At 44.5% G+C, this 19,249-nt stretch overlaps 1 pseudogene; it reads left to right on the top strand.

Moving 5' to 3' along the window:
* LOC109916364 overlaps nt 1–9,218 on the top strand; it is a 33,790-nt pseudogene extending 24,572 nt beyond the window's left edge.
* The last annotated feature ends 10,031 nt before the right edge of the window (nt 9,219–19,249 follow it).

Genomic DNA, 19,249 nt, shown 5'->3' with positions numbered 1-19,249 from the left:
TTATGGAGGGACTGTCTTAGGAGGAGAGGTTGAGTAGATAGAGCCTGTACTCGTGGGAGGTTAGACGAATGAGAGGTCAGCTTTTTGAAAGGTGATTTTTTTTTTTCGATGAATTCACAGGGTAGAAGAGAAGAGCTTGTTTGCCTTTGGGGAGGAGTTTAAGACCAGAGGGCATAATCTTGGATTAAACGGTCGCCCATTTAAGAGAAAAATTTGGAGGAATTTATTTTATGGAGGATAGTGCATATGCGGAATTATTTACCACAGACGGCTGTTGAGGCAGGATCATTCAGCAATTTCAAGAGTGAGTCGACAGATTTTCAACTCGGAAGGGGATCAACGATTTATCCCAAAAAAGGCAGGGACGTGGATTTGAGCAGGATTAGATCAATCACGAGCACATTGAATGTCGGAGCATAGGCTGGCATTGTTAGTCGTGCCTTAAGATGCCTGTCATTCACATCGGGTACCTCCTCTTTAACATTAAACAGGTATATCTCCTTCTTTAAGACGGATCTTTAAACCATGCTTCTTTGAGCAAGACTTGGTGAGCTGTCCGTCACAGAAGAATCAGAGAAATTTTCAGTTCTAGAGGAGGTCATTCGAGCCATTGTGTCTGTCCTGACACCTAAAAGAGCTGCCCAGCTAGCACCAGTTTCCAGACCGATCTCCACACACCGTCTCAATTCGTTCCTTTCAAATAGATATCAGGCTCTTTTTAGAAACCTCCTATCGAAGCTACATCCACCAGTCTTCCAGGCAGCGTTTTCAAAATCCCACCAACTCTGAGTAAAGACGTTACTGAGTTATGGCTGTGGGGATCAATCTACTTTTAAGCCCGGCAAAATTTCCAACAGCTTCTCACTCCCTGAAGGCAAGCTGCTCGAGAACTTCACAGTCTCTCGTTCTAAATATCTCACAGTGGGAGCACAATTCTCAGTTCTCAATCGGCTATATGAATATAAGGCCAGCTGTACAGCATTGCACAGCGTTCTTGTTTTCACAAAGGATTATTAGAACACACTTCAAGAAATGTGTGTGCGTGTCACCCCAATAATCTTTGGTTAGAAAGGAGATGCTGCAATATGATTGTTCTGTCTTTGTGAACCTCAGTGATATCACACGTGGATGTCCTCTTGTATCCGATTGTTAACATTAACGAACTTTTTTCGCTGTCTATGCTTTCTCCTAGCACCTGTTTCTTCATGTATTTTAGAAGGAAGTTACTGCAGTGACGTACCATGTGAGAAACATGCTGCAATAAGGGTCAATGGGGCATGCCCAATTGTGTTGCGTAAAAATATGAAATTGAAGAAGAAAAGGCAACGTGCAACTTTGGGGAACATCTGAGTTTCCGAGTGGAGAGATCTGTCATCTCAGCAATTCAAACTTCATTTGATAGTGTCAATCCAATGAACCATGTACCAATGATTACTCAGCTATGTGAATAAAACTGGATGACATTGCAAGCGTTGACTGATCGTGTCTTATTTCCCATTCAGATCAGAGCCTTAACATAGTTATAGGGAGGAAGCGAGCAGTCAGAAAATGAGCAAGGCAAACTGATTACCTTTTGTTGCGTTGTGCAACCTTAGTTCAGGTCTTGTGCAGTTCTGGTCACCAAACCGTACGAAGGACTTGGAGGCTTTGGAAAGGCTGCAAAATAGGTTTGCAAGAATATTTCCTTTTTCGGAGATGATTAGCTACATATAGCGGTTGGACAAACATGGATTGTTTTCGCTAGAGCGTTGGAGCTTCGATGCAAACTGATAGAGCTACATTAAAGGATGAGAGGCATGGATAGGCTATCTCTCTGGAGTCTATTTTCCAGGGTAGAAATGTCAAATTCTAATGGGCAGAAGCTTAAGTTGAGGGGAAAATTTTGAAGCAATTGTGTGAGGACAATTTTTACAGATTAGGAGGCATGTGTCTGGAGCACATTACCAGGGGAAGTGATAAAATAGATACGCCTGTAAAAAGTTAAGGGGCATTTAGACAGAGACATGAACAGGCAGAGAGTTGAGGGATATGGACCATGTATAGGCAGATGGGATTAGGTTAGAATGTTGTAATGGTCGGCACAGACATGGTGGCAGAAGGGCCTGTTCATGATCTCTGTATGGTTCTATATTCCGTGAAGCAATTTAGCTAATGAGAGAAGCTGGATACTTTCAGATTGTTTCCTTTGGAATGGAGGAGATAGTGCAGTCCTGATTAATGTACATAACTTTATGAGCAGCATGGTGGAGGGAGCAGCAAGCAGCTCATTCCCAGGATCTATAACAAGGGGGCACATAGATCATAGAATCCCTACAGTGTGGAAACAGGCCCTTCAGCCCAACAAGGCCTCACCGAAACTCTGACCGCCCCAGTCAGACCCATACCCCTGTAACCCACCTAATCTACACAGCCCTGAGCACTACGGGCATTTTAGCATGGCCAATCCACCTAACCTGCACATTTTTGGACTGTGGGAGGAAACCAGAACACCCAGAGTAAAACCATACAGACACGGGGAGAATGTGCAAACAACACACAACCAGTCGCCTGAGGGTGGAATTGAACCTGGGACCCTGGCACCGTGAGGCAGCAATACTAACCACTGAGCCACCACGGCAGTTGAAATGGCAAAGTAGCAAGTTTGGAGGGAAGTTCAGGATTAACGTTTTCAATTAGAGCGTGATGGGGGGTTTAGAATGCATCGTCTGGGAGGGTAGCTCAGGCGGGAAATCTCACAACATTTAGAAACGCCTTACATGAGCTGTTCGAAGTGTCCTACCGTTTAAGGCGATGGGTACAATTTTGGAATGTGGGGTTGGTATAGATTTCAAGTAGTACTACATGATGTACACTCGATGGGCTGGAGGGTCTCTCCTAGACTCTGTGATTCAGTGCTCGAACACATACAAACCCTGCAGCCTGCATCTAAAGTCGCTGGTTCATTCTACAATCTTACTTTGGGGAATGCGGGGCGTGCGATTGTACTCAGAGGGGTGTTTGGTCATCATACTGAAAATCTCTGGTATCTTACACCCTGAGCTGAAAGTCTGTAAAGGAAATTGAAAGCCGCACTGGGACGCACCATAAGACAATAATTACTCTGTTTTCTGGCCGGCCACTAGTCTCATCGATTCTAGCCGCATTGTTCAAACGCGGAAGAAAGTATCTATGAAGCTTGGCTTGCATCAGAAGGTGAATTAACTATTGAATGTGCAGAACACACATAAATATTTTCCAACTTACAGACACTACCTATCAGTAGGAAACGCCACCAGGCGTCCTCTGTCAAGTCACCCGAATACACAAAATAAGAAGTGTAGGCCACTCAGCCCTTCAAGTGTACTAGCCCTCAAATCAATTTGATAGTGAACAACAGATATTGCTGGAAAAGTTCAAAATGTCTGGCAGCATCAATGGAGAGAAATCAAAGTAATATTCTCGGGACAAGTGACCCTTCCTCAGCACTGCTGTTCCCTTCTCCAGTCCTGAGGAAGGGTCACTTAACCCGAAAAGCTTACTCTGATATCTCTCCACAGATGCTGCCAGACCTGCTGACTTTTTGCACGAATTTCTGGTCTTGTTTCTGGTTTTCAGCGTCTGCAGCTGCTTCGTTTTTTCAATAAGATTATGGCTGTTCCAAATTTACACTCAACTCTGCATTCCTACATATCCCTTGATCATCTTTCATTCCTTCGATCATCAAGTACCTACCTACCTTTGCCTTAAAACAATATTTTGATATGTTCGCATCCACTTTTGAAGAAGGGAATTCCAAAAACTAACAACCTTCTGAGAGGAAGCATTTTTCCCCCTCCTCTCTGTTTTAAATAGACACCTTCTTGATTTTAAGTATGAACTCCTATTTATAGTATGCACTGTACGTTCACAATTTGTATGAGAATGTAAAAAGGATAATTGGTAAGCTGGTTGATTATTCGGAATTTGGTGGGGTTCTTGATAATGAGGAAGCTGGTTTCAGTCTACAATCTGATATTGATTATCGTTAAATTGTTCAGAGCAATGGCTGATGGAATTTCGTCCAAGAAAAGAGCAATGTGAGGAATTTTGGTAGGTCTAAAAAGGGAGGAATATGAACAATATATAGTGGGACCCAAGGGAATACTGATGAACAAAGAGGATCTTGGTGTGTAAGTTAATAGATCCCTGCCGGTGTCAGCATGCGTAGACAGAGTGGTGAAGAAGGCATACAGGATGCTTACCGTCACTAGTCATTAAAATTTGTGAGTAAGGAAGTCTTCTTACAACTTTGTGAAACAGTGGTTTAGCGGCAGATGGAATGCTAATTTCAGTTCTGGCCGCCACACTATTGGAAGGGGGTGATTGCACTGGAGAGAATATAGAGGAGATTAAAACTAGAATGTTGCATGGGATGAAAAGTCGAGGTTATAACGAGTGACTGGAGAGGTTGAGGGTTTCTCCTTACATAGAACATAGAACATAGAACAGTACAGCACAGTAAAAGCCCTTCAGCCCACCATGTTGTGCAGAACTAGTATCCTGCTAAGATCGAACTACCCTGCATACCCTACATCTTACTATTCTTTATGTGCCTATCCAAGAGTCTCTTAAAAGTCTCTAGAGTATCTGACTTCACTACCACTGCCGACAGCGCATTCCACACGCCCACGACTCTCTGAGTAAAGAACAGACCTCTGACATCTCCCTTATATATTCCACCAATCACTTTATAATTATGCCCCCTGGTAATTGTCATTTCTGCCCTGGGTAAAAATCTGTGACTATCCAATCCATCTATGCCTATCATCATCTTGTACACCTCTATCAAGTCACTTCTCGTTCTTATTCACTCCAATGAAAAAAATCCCTAGCTCCCTCAACCTTTCCTCATAAGACCTGCCCTCCAGACCAGGCAGCATCCTGGTAAATCTTCTCTGCACCCTCTCTAAAGCTTCCACATCTTTCCTATAATGAGGTGACTAGAACTGAACACAATATTCCAAGTTGGTCAAACCAGAGTTTGAAAGAGCTGCAGCGTAACATCGCGGCTCTTTAACTTAATTCCCCTGCTAATGAAAGCCAACACACCATACGCCTTCGTTACAACAGAGGATTTTGAGGGGTGATCTGATTGAGGAATGTGAATTTTTGAGACATAGACGGAACAGCGTATGTGAATCTCTTCGCCATGGTATGCATGTCTAGGACCAGAGAACATTAGTTTCATGTGAAAAGTAATTGATTTACAAGTCATCTGACGACTTTCGTCTTCACACAAAACGTGTTAGAAATATAGAATATGCTTTCTGCAAGGATGGTGAAGGAAGAAACTCAATTCCATTTGAAATAAAGCCCAACATTCCATTCACAGTTCAGTGACAATGACAGTGCAGTGGGTCTGGTGTCACGTGTAGGAACACAGCAAGTCAACATCAGGAATAGTGCAGTGAGTCAGGAGTGACATGAAGGAACAGAGCAAGTCAGTGGTAAGCACAGTGCTGCAGCTCTGGAGTCACGTGTAGGAAAGAGCAAGTCAATATGAACTACAATGCTGTTAGCATGGAGACACATGTACTGACACGCTTGTTAATAGTAACAACAGTATAGTGAGTCTGAAGTCACAAGTAGTCCCAGACCAGTTCGGTGGTAAAAACAGTGCTGTGGGTCTGTCATCACGTGGTAAGAAATAGCAGATTGGTGGCAACCCACCGTGCTGTGGCTGTGGAGTCACATGCAGATAAAGAGCGAATCAGCCATAACCACAGTGCTATGGATCTGGATTCACATTAGAAAGAGAACAGGTCAGTGGTAACCACAGTGTTGTGGGGCTGGAGAAATATGTAGAGGCAGTGCAGGTCAATAATAACCACAATACAGTTGGCCAGGAGATACATGTCGAGACAGAGCATACCAGTGGCAATCACAGTGCTGTAGATCTGGAATTATATGTAAAGACATCACAGGGCAGTGATAACAACAATGCAGTGGGTGAGGTCACATGAATAGATACAGAAGGTCAGTCATAACCATAGTGTTGTGGGTTTGGGCGCATATGTGGAGCTGGATCAAATCAGGGGTAATCATAGTGCTATGTGTCAGGTTGCACATGTAGAGAGGCATGTTTGGTCTCGAATTTAGAAGATTAAGAGGTGGCTTGGTTGCAGTCTTCAAGATATGAACAGCAAAAGACAGTGTGTATAAAAGTAAATGATACAATATCAGCAATTACTGCAGTATGGAAACAGGCCCATAGAATCCACTCCAGTCATCTGAATAACATCAAACCAGACTACACCTCCCACACTATCCCTGGCTTTCCTACGGCCAATCCACTTAACCTAAATATCTTTGGACTGTGGGAGGAAAGTGAAGCATGTAGAGGAAACTCTCTCAGACATGAGGGGAATGTGAAAACACCACATAGACATTTGCACAATCATGGAATCAAGCCTCGGGTTCCTGGTGCTGTGAGACAATAGTGCTAACCATTGAGCCACCATGCCACTCAGTGAATGAGTTTGAGATGAGTTTCCTGAGCCTCACACGATATAATATACGATAACATAATAAATAATATAACACATTCTTCCAGGAATATTATGCATGGTTTTGCGCTCCTTACCCGAGGAAGAATGTAAAAGGAGAAAGAGCATCCAAGGTTTACCAGATTGATTCCTGGGATGGTAGCACTGATTTCACAAGAGAGCCGTGTTCGCTTTGGATCATATTCACTGGGATTTGGACGAAGCAGCGAGGCATCGGGCATTGTCAGAAAATTTGGCCACAGATCAGCCATGATCTCGATGAATGGTGGAACAGGCTCAAAGGGATGAACGGCCTGAATCTATAAAATTCTAACAAGACTGGACAGGGTAAATGCAGGCAAGATGTTCCCGATGACCAGAGGAATACAAAATTAAGGAGCTCGTAGTCTAAGCGATACAGGATAGGCCATTTTGGACTGAGGTAGGAGAAAATTCCTCACCCAGAGAGTAGGGTGCCTGTGGAATTATCTGCTACTGAACGCGGTCAAGACCAAACTTTGAATTTTCCTTTTTTTAAGAAGGAGTTAGATATGGTTCTTCGAGTTAAATGGATCAAAGGGTATTGGGGAAAAAAAAACAGGAGCAGGGGTCTATGTTGGATGATCAGCAAAGGATTACATTGATTTCCGTAGCAGGCTAGAAGGACCGAATATCCTATTCCTGCTCATAGTTTCCAAATGGGCAGCGCTGTGATTCATTTGTGAACATTTTGACAACATCGTTCCAAGCATACAAACAGAATGGCAGTCAGTAGTAAATCTGTCTCGGAACCAGGTAAATATTTGACAAGATAAAAGCACAGTCTGAAATAGCCTGCTGCAACTGAAGTGAAAATTTCAGAATTTAAAAAAAAATCCTTCATGGCCTGTGGGCGTCGCTGATTAGGTGCATCATTTAGTACCTGGTCGTAACTGTTCAGAGAGTGACCGTATCTTTGTGGGTCTAGAGTCACGTAGGTGCCAGACTGGGTTAGGACAGCAGAATTCCTTTGCGAAATGACAAGATTGAATTAGATTGGTTTTTGCAGCAAACGGCAGTGCTTACAATAGGGACTGCTATTATTCCCTTATCCAGATTTTAACAGAATCAGAGAATCTGTAAAGTTGACAGTACAGAAGGAGGTCATTCAACCCATCGTATCTGTACGTGCTACTCATCTAGGCACATTCTCCAGCCTTATCTCTCTATGCCTCTCAATTCATCCCCTTCAATTACATATCCAGCTTTCTCATTTAAATTTCCTCTGGAGGGTTAAAGGGCAAGATACAATAATAATTTTTCAAAGAACAACACAAACCTGGCAAGTGGGGAGAGTTAGAGTTCTATCAGTTTCTACGAAGTTCCCCTGCCCCCTAAATTCTAAATTCTAAATTCGACTGAATATGACGAGTTCGTATTTATGCATCAGTTCTGCCATCCCTGGAATATGTTTGGTAAACCTTTTGTACACCCAATCCATTGTCAGAAAATATCTCCTCAGATACGGAAATCAAAATTGGACGAATTACAGTACAACTGTACTGTACATCAGATGTGATCTCACCAAAGCACTGTACAAATGCAGCAAGACATCCCTGCTTCTGTAGTCGAATCCACTCACTGTGAAGGTCAACATGCCATTTACAGGAACATCTCTGTAGGAGTTCCTCAGAGTGGTTGTCCTAGGCCCAAACATCTTCAACTGCTTCATTATTAACATTATATCCATCATGAGATTAGAAGCGAAATTTTTGCCAATGATTGCACAATGTTCAACAGCATCTGGACTCCTCAAATACTGACGCAGTCCACATTCAAATACAACAAGATCTAGACAATATCTAGGTTTGGTCTAAAAACTGGCTGATTACATTCACATCATGCAAATGAAAGAACAAAGAACAAAGAAAATTACAGTACAGGAACAGGCGCTTCGGCCTTCCAAGCCTTCACGGACATGCTGCCCGTCGTAACGAAAACCCCCGACCCATCCAGGGATCGTATCCCTCTATTCCCAGCCTATTCATTTATTTGTCAAGACACTCTTTAAAAGTCGCTATAGTAACTGCTTCCACTACCTCCCCTGGAAGTGAGTTCCAGGCACCCACCACCCTCTGTGTAAAAACTTGTTTCGCACATCACCTTTAAAACTTACCCCTAACGACTTGAACAAAGTGAAGAGAACCTGCAATGTGCTGACCGACAACTTTCAAGTGCACTGCCCTGATGTCGAGCGACAGGCCACTGAGGTCAATAAACTCAACCAGCGTTACAACAACCTCAACAAGCAACTGGACATCCAGTCTGAAAATCTACAAAAGCCAAGAATGCATACTCCAGCTTCCGTAGTGGTGGTGATGCTCTGGGCAGCTGGCTCTCCAATATACTTAGCTATGAACCCCGGGAGACAGACAGTACCAAGGCCATCGATAACAAACTGAAGAACCAAATGCATGGTTTGACAGATATTACTAACAAGGGGCCTGATCTAGTGAAAGTATCCAGTAATGCTCAGCAATATCAACAAGCAGCTAAGGATTTTCTGAACTTGAGGCTGAGATGTTTAAATCGTTGCTCAACCCAGGTAATGCGCAAACATCTTCTAAAAAAGCAAAATTCACACCGCCAACTGACAAGATTAAAGAGGAGGAAACTGCCCTGGCCGCTAAAAGAAAAATGCCAGACAATGACTATCTCCAACAAGAAAGAATTTAGCCATTGCTAAATGACACGAATGGCATTACCATCATTGAATCCCGACTGTCAACATCCTGCAGTTTGCAGTTGAACATAGAACAGTACAGCACAGTACAGGCCCTTTGGCCCACGATGTTGTGCCGAACTTTTACCCTAAAACCTAAGGCCAAGCAACATCAGAGGAGCAGGAAAGTTGATGTTTCGGGTCTGGGCCCTTCTTCAGAAATGGGGGAGGGGAAGGGGATTCTGACATAAATAGAGAGAGGGGGGAGATGGACGGAAGTGGATAAAGGAGCAAATAGGTGGAGAGGAGACGGGCAGGTCAAGGAGGGCGGGCTGGAGGCAGTAAAGGTGAATGTAGGTGGGGAGTTAGGACGGGGGTTGGTCAGTCAAGGGAAGACAGACATGTCAAGGAGGCAGGGATGAGGCTGGTAGGTAGGAGGTGGGCGTGGGTGTTGAGGTGGGAGGAGCGGATAGGTGGGTGAAAAGACAGACGGTTAAAGGAGTCTGGGACGAGCTGGGCTGGTTTTGGGATGAGGTCGGGGGTGGGGAGATTTTGAAGCTTGTGAAGTCCACATTGATACCATTGGGCTGCAGGGTTCCCAAGTGAAATATGAGGTGTTGTTCCTGCAACCTTCGGGTGGCATCGTTGTGGCACTGGAGGGGGCCCAGGATGGACATGTCGTCCAAGGAGTGGGAGGGGCAGTTGATTTGGTTCGCAACTGGGAGGTGCAGTCGTTTGTCGCGAACAAAGTGTAGGTGCTCCACAAAGCGGTCTCCAAGCCTCCGCTTGGTTTCCCTGATGTACAGGAGGCCACATCGGGAACAGCGGATACAATATACCACGTTAGCAGATGTGCAGGTGAACATCTATTTAATGTGGAAGATGGTCTTGGGGCCTGGGATGGGAGTGAGGGGGGAGGTGTAGGGGCAGGTGTAGCACTTCCTGCGGTTGCAGGGAAAATTGCCAGGGATGGTAGGGCTAGTGGGGAGTATGGAGCGGACAAGGGAGTCACGGAGAGAGTGGTCCCTCCGGAAGACAGATAAGGGTGGGGAGGGAAAAATGTCCATGGTATTGGGGTCAGATTGCAGGTGGCAGAAGTGGCAGAGGATGATGCGTTGAATCCTGAGGTTGGTGGGGTGGTACGTGAGGACGAGGGGGATTCTGTTTTTGTTGTTATTGCGTGGAGGGGATGTGAGGGATAAGGTGCGGGATATGTGAGAGATGAGGTCGAGGGCGTTTTCGATCACTGTGTTTAATGATTTAAATTGATGGCAGCTGGTAACTCTGCAGTTGCGAGTATGTGCATCGCCCCACAGAAAGACAGTGAGCTACTGGGTCATATTCAGGGACAGTGCATTCGATGCAACTGTGCTGACGTGTTTTAGATTCGCTGGAGACTGGTGGTGATGGGGCAATTCCACTTCAGGCAGCAATATTTAACAATGCAACAACGGCTAAAAGACAGAACTACTGTATAAAACGATATGGGCTGCTGGCGAAGGTGGGAAGAAACAGAAAGGGTGGGAGAAAAAATGGAGAGATAACATGAGAGGATGAGGAGACCTCAAGACTATGAGAAATAGGAACATGAGTAGGCCATTTAAAAGGGTCATGGCTGATCTGACATATCTCACGTCCACTTTCTTTCCCTTCTCGAAAGTCTCTAGATTGTTGATTGACCTAGAATCTATCTCGCTCAGACTTGAATATACATAAGGATTCTCCTGCCACCCAAACCCACATCTCTCTGTGGTAGGGAGTTCCAAAGGCTCACAACCTTCTGAGAGAGGAAGTTTTTCCATATTTGAATCTTAAATTTCTGCCCCTTTGTTCTGAGGTTGCTCCTTCGACTCTCCCTTGAAGGGAACATCCTCTGAGCATTTACAGCGGCAATCCCCTCAAGAATGTAGATAGACCGACTAGAGGGGAGGCTATATTACATTTGGTGCTTGGCAACGAACCAGGCCAGGTGTCCAAACACTCGATGGGTGAGCATTTCGGTGAGAGTGATCATAACTCCTTGAATTTTACTATAGTCTTGGAGAAGGATAGGAGCAGACGGTATGGGCAAGTATTTAATTGGGGGAGGGGAATTACAACACTCTTAGGTTAGAACTACGGAACACCAATTGAGATCAGATGTTCTCAGGGAAATACAGGACAGAAATGTGAAGGTTGTTTAGGGAGCAGTTGCTACAAGTACTGGATAGGCTTGTCTCACTGAGGCAAGGAAAGGATAGTAAAGTGAAGAATACTTGGATGACAAGCCATGTGGAACACCTAGTCAACAGGAAGAAGGAAGCTTACTTAAGGCTGAGGAAGCAAGGACCAGACAGGGTTCTAGAGGTGTACAAGGTAGCCAAGAAGGAACTGAAGAATGGACTAAGGGGAGCTTGAAGAGGGTATGAGAAAATCTTGGCGGGTATGATCAAGGAAAACCCCAAGGTTTTGAGGAACAAGAGGATGGCCAGAGTGAGGGTAGGGCCAATCAGGGATGGAGGAGAGAACTTGTGCATGGAGTCAGAGGAGGTAGGTGAGGTCCTTAATGAAAATTTTGCTTCAGTATTCACCAGTGAGAGGGACCTTGACGTTTGTGAGGAGAGCATGAAATAGACAGATATGTCCGAACAGGTTGACATTAGGAAGGAGGATGTGCTAGAAATTTTTAAAAACTTGAGAATAGATAAGTCCCCTGGGCCAGACGGGACATACACAACGTTGCTACGGGAAGCGAGCAAAGAGATTGCTGCCCTTTGGCAATGATCCTTGCTTCCTCACTGCCCACTGGAATAGTGCCAGAAGATTGGAGTGGCAAATGTCATTCCCTTGTTCAAGAAAGGGAATAGGGATAATCCTGGAAATTACAGACCAGTCAGTCTTACTTCTGTGGTGGGCAAATTATTGGAGAGGATTCCGAGAGATAGTATTTATGATTATTTGGAAAGGCACAATTTGATTAGAAGCAGTCAGATTGTGAAGGCCAGGTCTTGCCTCACAAGCCTTATTGAATTATTTTATGATGTGAAAAAACGCATCGATGAAGGCAGAATAGTTAATTTGGTGGATATGGATTTTAGCAAGGCATTCGATAAGGTTCCACATGGTAGGCTCATTCAGAAAGTAAGGACGCATGGAATTCAAGGAAATTTGGCTGTCTGGAATCAACACTGGCTGGCCAATAGAAGACAGAAGGAGGTAGTAGATGGAAAGTAATCAGCCTGGAGCTCGGTGACGAGTGGTGTTCCACAGGGATCTGTTCTGGGACCTCTGCTCTTTGTGATCTTTATAAATGACTTGGAACAGTGGAAGGGTGGGTTAGTAAGTTTGCAGATGACACGAAGGTTGGTGGAATTGTGGACAGCGTGGAGGGGTCTTGAGGCTGTTTTCGTTAGAGAGAAGAAGGTTAAGAGGTGACTTGATAGAGACATACAAGATGATCAGAGGATTAGATAGGGTGGACAGTGGGAGCCTTTTTCGTCGGATGGTGATGGCTAGCACGAGGGGACATAGCTTTAAATTGAGGAGTGATAGATATAGGACAGATGTCAGAGGTAGGTTCTTTACTCAGAGAGTAGTAAGGGCGTGGAATGCCCTGCCTGCAAAAATAGTAGACTCGTCCACTTTAAGGGCATTTAAATGGTCATTGGATAAACATATGGATGATAATGGAATAGTTTAGGTTAGATGAGCTTCAGATTGGTTTCACAGGTTGGCGCAACATCGAGGGCCGAAGGGCCTGTACTGCGCTGTAATGTTCTATGTTCTACGTTTTATGTTCTAAAACAATTCACTTATGGAATCCCTGGCTGGGCTGGCATTTATTATGCGCCCTTAGTTGCTCTTGAGAAGGTGATTGTGAGATGCCTTCCTGAAATGTTGCAATCGACTAGGTGAAGGGACAACTGCAGTCTTGTTGGGCTAGGGATAGCCAATTTTGACAAAGTGGCGGTGAGGCGATATACTTCCATGTCATGATGGTGAGTAACTTTTCTGACAACTTGCTGGGGATAGTATCACATGTCCTTGCTGCACTCAGAATTTTTCAAGTAACCACGGACGTTGGTTCTTCCCTCAGAGTTTTTCTTTGTATTGTTTATATTCTACAATTGTGTCCCATTTTATAACTATAGGATTTTTATTTTCATTATTCTGAAATTCTTCCTTAAATGCCTGCCAAGCTTCACCTTTCATCAACCTCCTCACCTAACTTCCCTTCACACTTCAGTGAGCTCAGATTTCATGCCCACTTCGTTGTCCTTATTCAAGTTTTACGTACTCGCCTTCCACTCACTCCTCTCACCTTTCAAACTGGATGTAAAATTCAATAGTGACGTGGTGACGTCTACTAAGAGGTGTCTTTATTCCCTGGTCATTTCTTGACATTGTCTCATTACATAATAACAAGTCTAAAATAACCTTCTCTCTGGCTGATACGAGAACACGTTATTATAAGGAATGACCTCAAAAAGCATTATACGAACAACTCTTCCCGGTTATTGTTGCAAAGGACAACATTTTCTACCTGTCCCTATTTGGCCCTGCTATAAGTGGCTTGTAATATCCATTTCAGGATGCAATTAAGAGTCAAAAACATTTTTCTGGGTCTGCAGTAGTAGAATCTTACAGCATGGAAACAGTTCTCCACATTTTTACTGTAATATGGTGAACAGAATTGAACGCAGTACTCTAAGTGTGTCCTAATCAAAATCTCATAAAGCTGCAACATGTCATCCTAACTCTTGTACTCAATTCCCCAGCCAATAAAGGTAAGAATGCCAGACGCCTTCTTGATCACCCTATCTACTTATGCGGCCACTTTCAGGGAGCTATGGACTTGAATCTCAAGATCCTTCGGCTCTTCAATGCTCTTCAGTGTCCGACAATGACCTGTATATTTTTTCTTAGCATTTGATCTCCCAAAGTGCAGCACCTCACATTTACACGATTGAAATCTATCTGCCATTTCTACATCCATATCTGCAAATGATCCATATCACACTGCAGCCTTTGACGACCTTCTTCGTGATCCACATCTCCAATGATCTTTGTGTTGTCTGCAAATGCACTAAGCCACGCATCTACATTTCACTCCAAATCATTTCCAACGCAAACAGCAAAGGTCGCAGTACGGGTCCCTGCAGAACACCACAAGTCCCGGGCTTTCAAACTGAAAATAATACTTCCACCACTACCCTCTGCCGCCTATTGTCAAGCCAATTCTGAATTTATGCCTTCAAGTCGCCGTGGATGACCCTTGTCGAAAACGTTACTTACATCCACTGCTCTACACTCATCGATCACCTTTGTCACTTTCTTGAAAATTTCAAAGAAGTTTGTAAGACCTGCCCTCCTCAAAACCATGCTGACTGTACATAATTAGACCATGCTTTTCCAAGTACGCTTAAATCTTATCCCTAAGAGTTTTCTCCAATTTCTTCCCAACAACTGATGTGAGATTCATTGGTGGATAGAGTCTTGGCTTATACTTATTTCCCTTCTTGAACAGACGAACAGTATTACTTATTCGCCAGTGTCTGGGACCTCTCCAGTAGCCACTGGGAGATCTTGATCAATGTCCCAGCAATCTCCTCACTTGTGTCCCCCAAAAACCTGGTGTAGATACCATCGGGCCCTGGGGACCTCTCTACCGTAATGCTTTTCTATAGACCCAACACTATTTCTTGGTTGATTTCAAAAGCAGCGGCATATTAGCATGTTCCACACAAATCTGACTATTCTCTATATCCTTTTCCCGTGTGAATGCTGATGCAAAGTACTTATTTAGGATCTCACCTACATTCTCTGCCTCCAAGCACTCGTGTGCAAAGAATAGAGGGATATTGGACCAAAGGCAGGCAGAAGGGATTATTTTAATATGATGTCATGTTTGCAACAGCATCATGGGCCGAATGTTGTATTGTTCTATGTTCTAAATTTGAATCCAGGCCCACTGGTCCCGTAGTAGGGACACTATGCTGGACATCAATGTGGAGTTAATTGAACTGATTGCAGACTGCAATCTGAGATGCTGGAGAACTATGGAGGAGTCTGAAATGGATCCTTCTCTTGGCACTTCTGGCTAGCCTCTACTATGGTCTAACCGAGGAATACGGAGAAGGGACTGTACACGGTGCTTCCAGTGTGGCCTAATTAAGGCATTTGCATAACAGAGCTGTGCCAGGTATATTTTAGCCAATGGATACGGAGATGTTGACGTCAATAATGCAGATTAATTGATGGAGGAAGCTTAATAAAAACACAAAGTGGAAAGGTACAGAAGAACATTTTCTCATGAATCCCCGTGGAGCATCAATGGGCCGACGACATCTCACTCTTTGAGTTTTGGGCAGCATTCTGAATCCACAGGTTCAGTGGGAGGTGTCGAATGGATGACTGTGAGCCAGGGGAGATGAGGAGAACCAGACTCTTTATCTGCACGTATGGCTGCTGCATTTGCCCAGGCACTGGCTAAAATGAGGAAGCCCCGGGTTTGGGCTGTGGTGGACATGACCCAGAACCAAACTGTGTAAGAGCTTAGGGAGAGGGCATGCCCGTTGTGTCAGAGGATATGCCCATTGACTCCCGTAACTTTAGCTTGTCAAATGATGGAGAGTGTTCAGAATAAAATCGCAGAATTGACCATTGCATGAGGTCTGTATCTTCTTCACACACAGCAGGACATTAAGATGGACATTACGACGGGAATGAAGGAAAATTTCACTGTCAGTGGTTCAATACTGAGGGAGCGCCCCACTGTTAGATAGTTAGTGCTGAGGAACTGGTACACTGTCGGATGGTCAGTGCAGAGGGAGCTCTGCACTGCCGGATGATCAGTGTGAGCACCTCACTATCAGGGAGTCAGCGCTGAGAGATCTCCATTTCAAGGAGGGCCAGCGCTAAAGGGAGCTCCACACTGTCAGGGGGCCAGTCTGAGGGCGTGCCACATTGTGGGAGCCTCAGCGTTGGGGCAATGGGCACTCTTGGACGGTCAGCTTGAAGGAGTTCCACGTGGTCGGATGGTTAGCGCTGAGTGACTGTTGCTCTGTGGGAGGTCGGTGCTAAGGGAGGTTTGCACTATCTGATGGCCAGTGCTGCACTGGTGGAGGGTTAGTACTGATGGCTGGCGACCAGTGGGAATGCGCGGGAGGTTTTCATTTCAGATTCCACTTGAGTCTGGACATACCCTGACACTTTAATGGGGCGCTGCTTGGAGCGTTTTCTGTGAGGTACGATTCTGTTATTGTAGCTGAAATCTGTGACACAAGATGTCAACTGTTTCCTTCCATCTTCTCACCTCCGACCCACCCTATCAGTGTGAGTACACCCCAAGCCCAATGAGAAATGAGACACAGCCAGAGACAGTGATGATTGCAGAGATCTTTATTTTCATTTTCTTCCGAAAGCTGTGTGTAAGAGGGCCATTGGGACTTCACACTGGAACAGGGCCTCAAATACAGAAATGATCAACAGCATCAGTCGCAGACTCGAATAGCTCTCACATTGGTACTGCACATATGGAAATCATTTTAACTTGCAACACTTGAACCAAAAGAAGCATGTCCCAGACATCTGCTTCTCCTTCTCTTTACATTTCCCAGTTCTGCAGGTCCCTCCAGTATTCCAACATCCTAAGCTGATACCTGCGAGGCAGAGAGAAAGATTGAAGTTACCAACTGGAATCTCGAGCAAAAAAGACTCGCTTTGTAGAACGGACATTGTGATGTCGAGACTTGTACAGTTTACAAAGTGTGTTCCAACAGTAGTCTGGAGAGAACCAATGTGGTGACTCTCCTTCAGGGTTAAGCCAATCAAATCATACAGAAACGAGAGATGTTTTCCTTGTCTGATCAAACCAAAGGGTCCAGAGACCAGACCTGTGCACTGTGCACCTGGGGTGATCTAACCGAGTGGTATGGAGACCAGATGTTCCAAGTATGGTCTAAATGAGGTACACGGATACCACAACTGTATAGAGTGTTCTGAGCATTTTCTATCTGAGGGAGATGGGATTCAAAACTGCGCATGATGCTCCAAATGTGATCTAACTGTGGGATATAGAGACCATCATTGTACGCAGTACTCTATGTGTGGTCTAACTTTGATATATAGAGACCTTCACTGCACACAATGCTCCAAATGTAGTCTAATTGTGAGATATTGAGACCATCACTTTATACAGTGATCATGTATCCGTTCACGGCATATTGGCATCGCTGGCCACGCCAGCATTAGTTCCCCGTCCCGAATTGACAGGACAGCATTTAAGATTCAACCATATTGCAGGAGATCTGGGTGTCACAGGCAGGCCAGTTCGGGTAAGGATTACAGTTTCGATCCCAAAAGTACATGAGTGAACGAGGTGGATTTGGTTTTCTGACAATCAGCAATGGCTTCATGGTCATTCTTGATTACAGATGTGTATCAAGCTCAATTTTGACCATATATCTTGGTAGGACTTCAACACAGATTACCAGAACATCAAGTGATCTCTGGATTAACAATCTAGAGATAATGCTACAAGGCGATTGCTTCCTACTAATGGGAGAATATGGAGAACAGAACAATGAAGAATGCCGCTAGTGTCGCCTAGATGAGAGGTATGGAGACCATTCCAAACTGTGCTCTGCCTGTGGTTGAACTGTGGAATATAGAGATAATTGCTCTACGCAGTTGTCCAAATGTGGTCTTTCTGTAGGATCTCGAACCATCATTGTAGACAGAGATGCATGCGTGGTCTTACTGTGGGATATAGAGACCATCATGTACACAGTGCTCCAAGTGTGTTCTAACTGTGGATTACAGAAACCAGCATTGCACACAGTGCTCAATGTGTGGTCTGACTATTGGATTAGAGACCATCACTGCACACTGCTTGTAATTGTGTATTATAGAGACTATCACTATGCACAGCGCAAGAAATGTTGTCCCACTGTGGGATATAAAGACCACCACTGTACACAGTTCGCTAGGTGTGGTCTAATAGTGGGATATAAAAAACGGCATTGTTCACATGCTCCAAGTATAGTCAAACTGTGAGAATAGAGAGTATCAAAAAAGAAAGTTGTCTCGGTGTAGTCTAATTGTTGTATAGAGACCGTGAGTGTACACAATGCTTTTGGTGTGGTCTAAGTGTGGGTTATAGGGAACATCATTGCAAACAGTACTCTAAGTTTGGTAAAACTATGGGAAACAGTTACCAGCATTGAACATAGTGCTTACAATGTGGTCTACCTGTGGAATATAGAGACCATCACTGTGCAAAGGACTCAATTGTGTTCTCACTGTGTGAAATAGAGACCCACTCTTCATACAGTGCATTGAATATGGTATATTTGTGGGATATAAGGAATATCACTGTACACAGTGCTCTAGCTGTGGTCTAAATGTGGAACATGCAGACCACCACCATTCACAGTGCTCCAGGTGTGATCTAATGACAGGATCAAGAGATCATTACTGCACACTGTGCTCCAAGCGTGGTCTAACTATAGGATCTAGACAGCATTGCAACATACAGTGCTCCAGGTGTGTTCCAGTTGTGGGATGTAAAGACCATTTCTCAACTCTGTGCTCGAAGTGTGAACTATCTGTTGGATATGGAGATCATTACTGCATGCAGTGCTGTCCGTGCAGTCTAACTGTGATATAGAGGCCATCACTGCACACTCCTAAATGCTGTCTGAACGAGAGACAGTGAAACCAGCTGTCACTGTGTTCTACGAGAAGTATGCAGCTTAAATTGCACGCGTGGCAGAGAAATCCTGACGTGGAACATGACAAGCATATGAACTCAAACCAGAACAAAACAGATATTTGGGACGAGGCTAGAAATGCTGCTGTATCGATTTGTTGGAGGGACTGCACATTGGGGGAAAGAGAACACGAGAGGGTTTTGAAGACAATTCCCCAGCCTCTACTCCAGGCAGCTGAGGCACAGCAGCCAGTTCTGGATCCTGTGAGATCTGACAAGAAGCTGCTGGGCCAAACTGGGAGTAGGGCAGATTTCCCAAAGAGTTTTGCAGAGCTGACAGAGATTACAGAGGCA

This window comes from Rhincodon typus, chromosome 49, assembly GCF_021869965.1.
Source record: "Rhincodon typus isolate 14 chromosome 49, sRhiTyp1.1, whole genome shotgun sequence".
Classification (NCBI taxonomy): Eukaryota; Metazoa; Chordata; class Chondrichthyes; order Orectolobiformes; family Rhincodontidae; genus Rhincodon; species Rhincodon typus.
The sequence above is the reverse complement of the archived record's forward strand: the minus strand, read 5'-3'. Positions and strand labels throughout refer to the sequence as shown.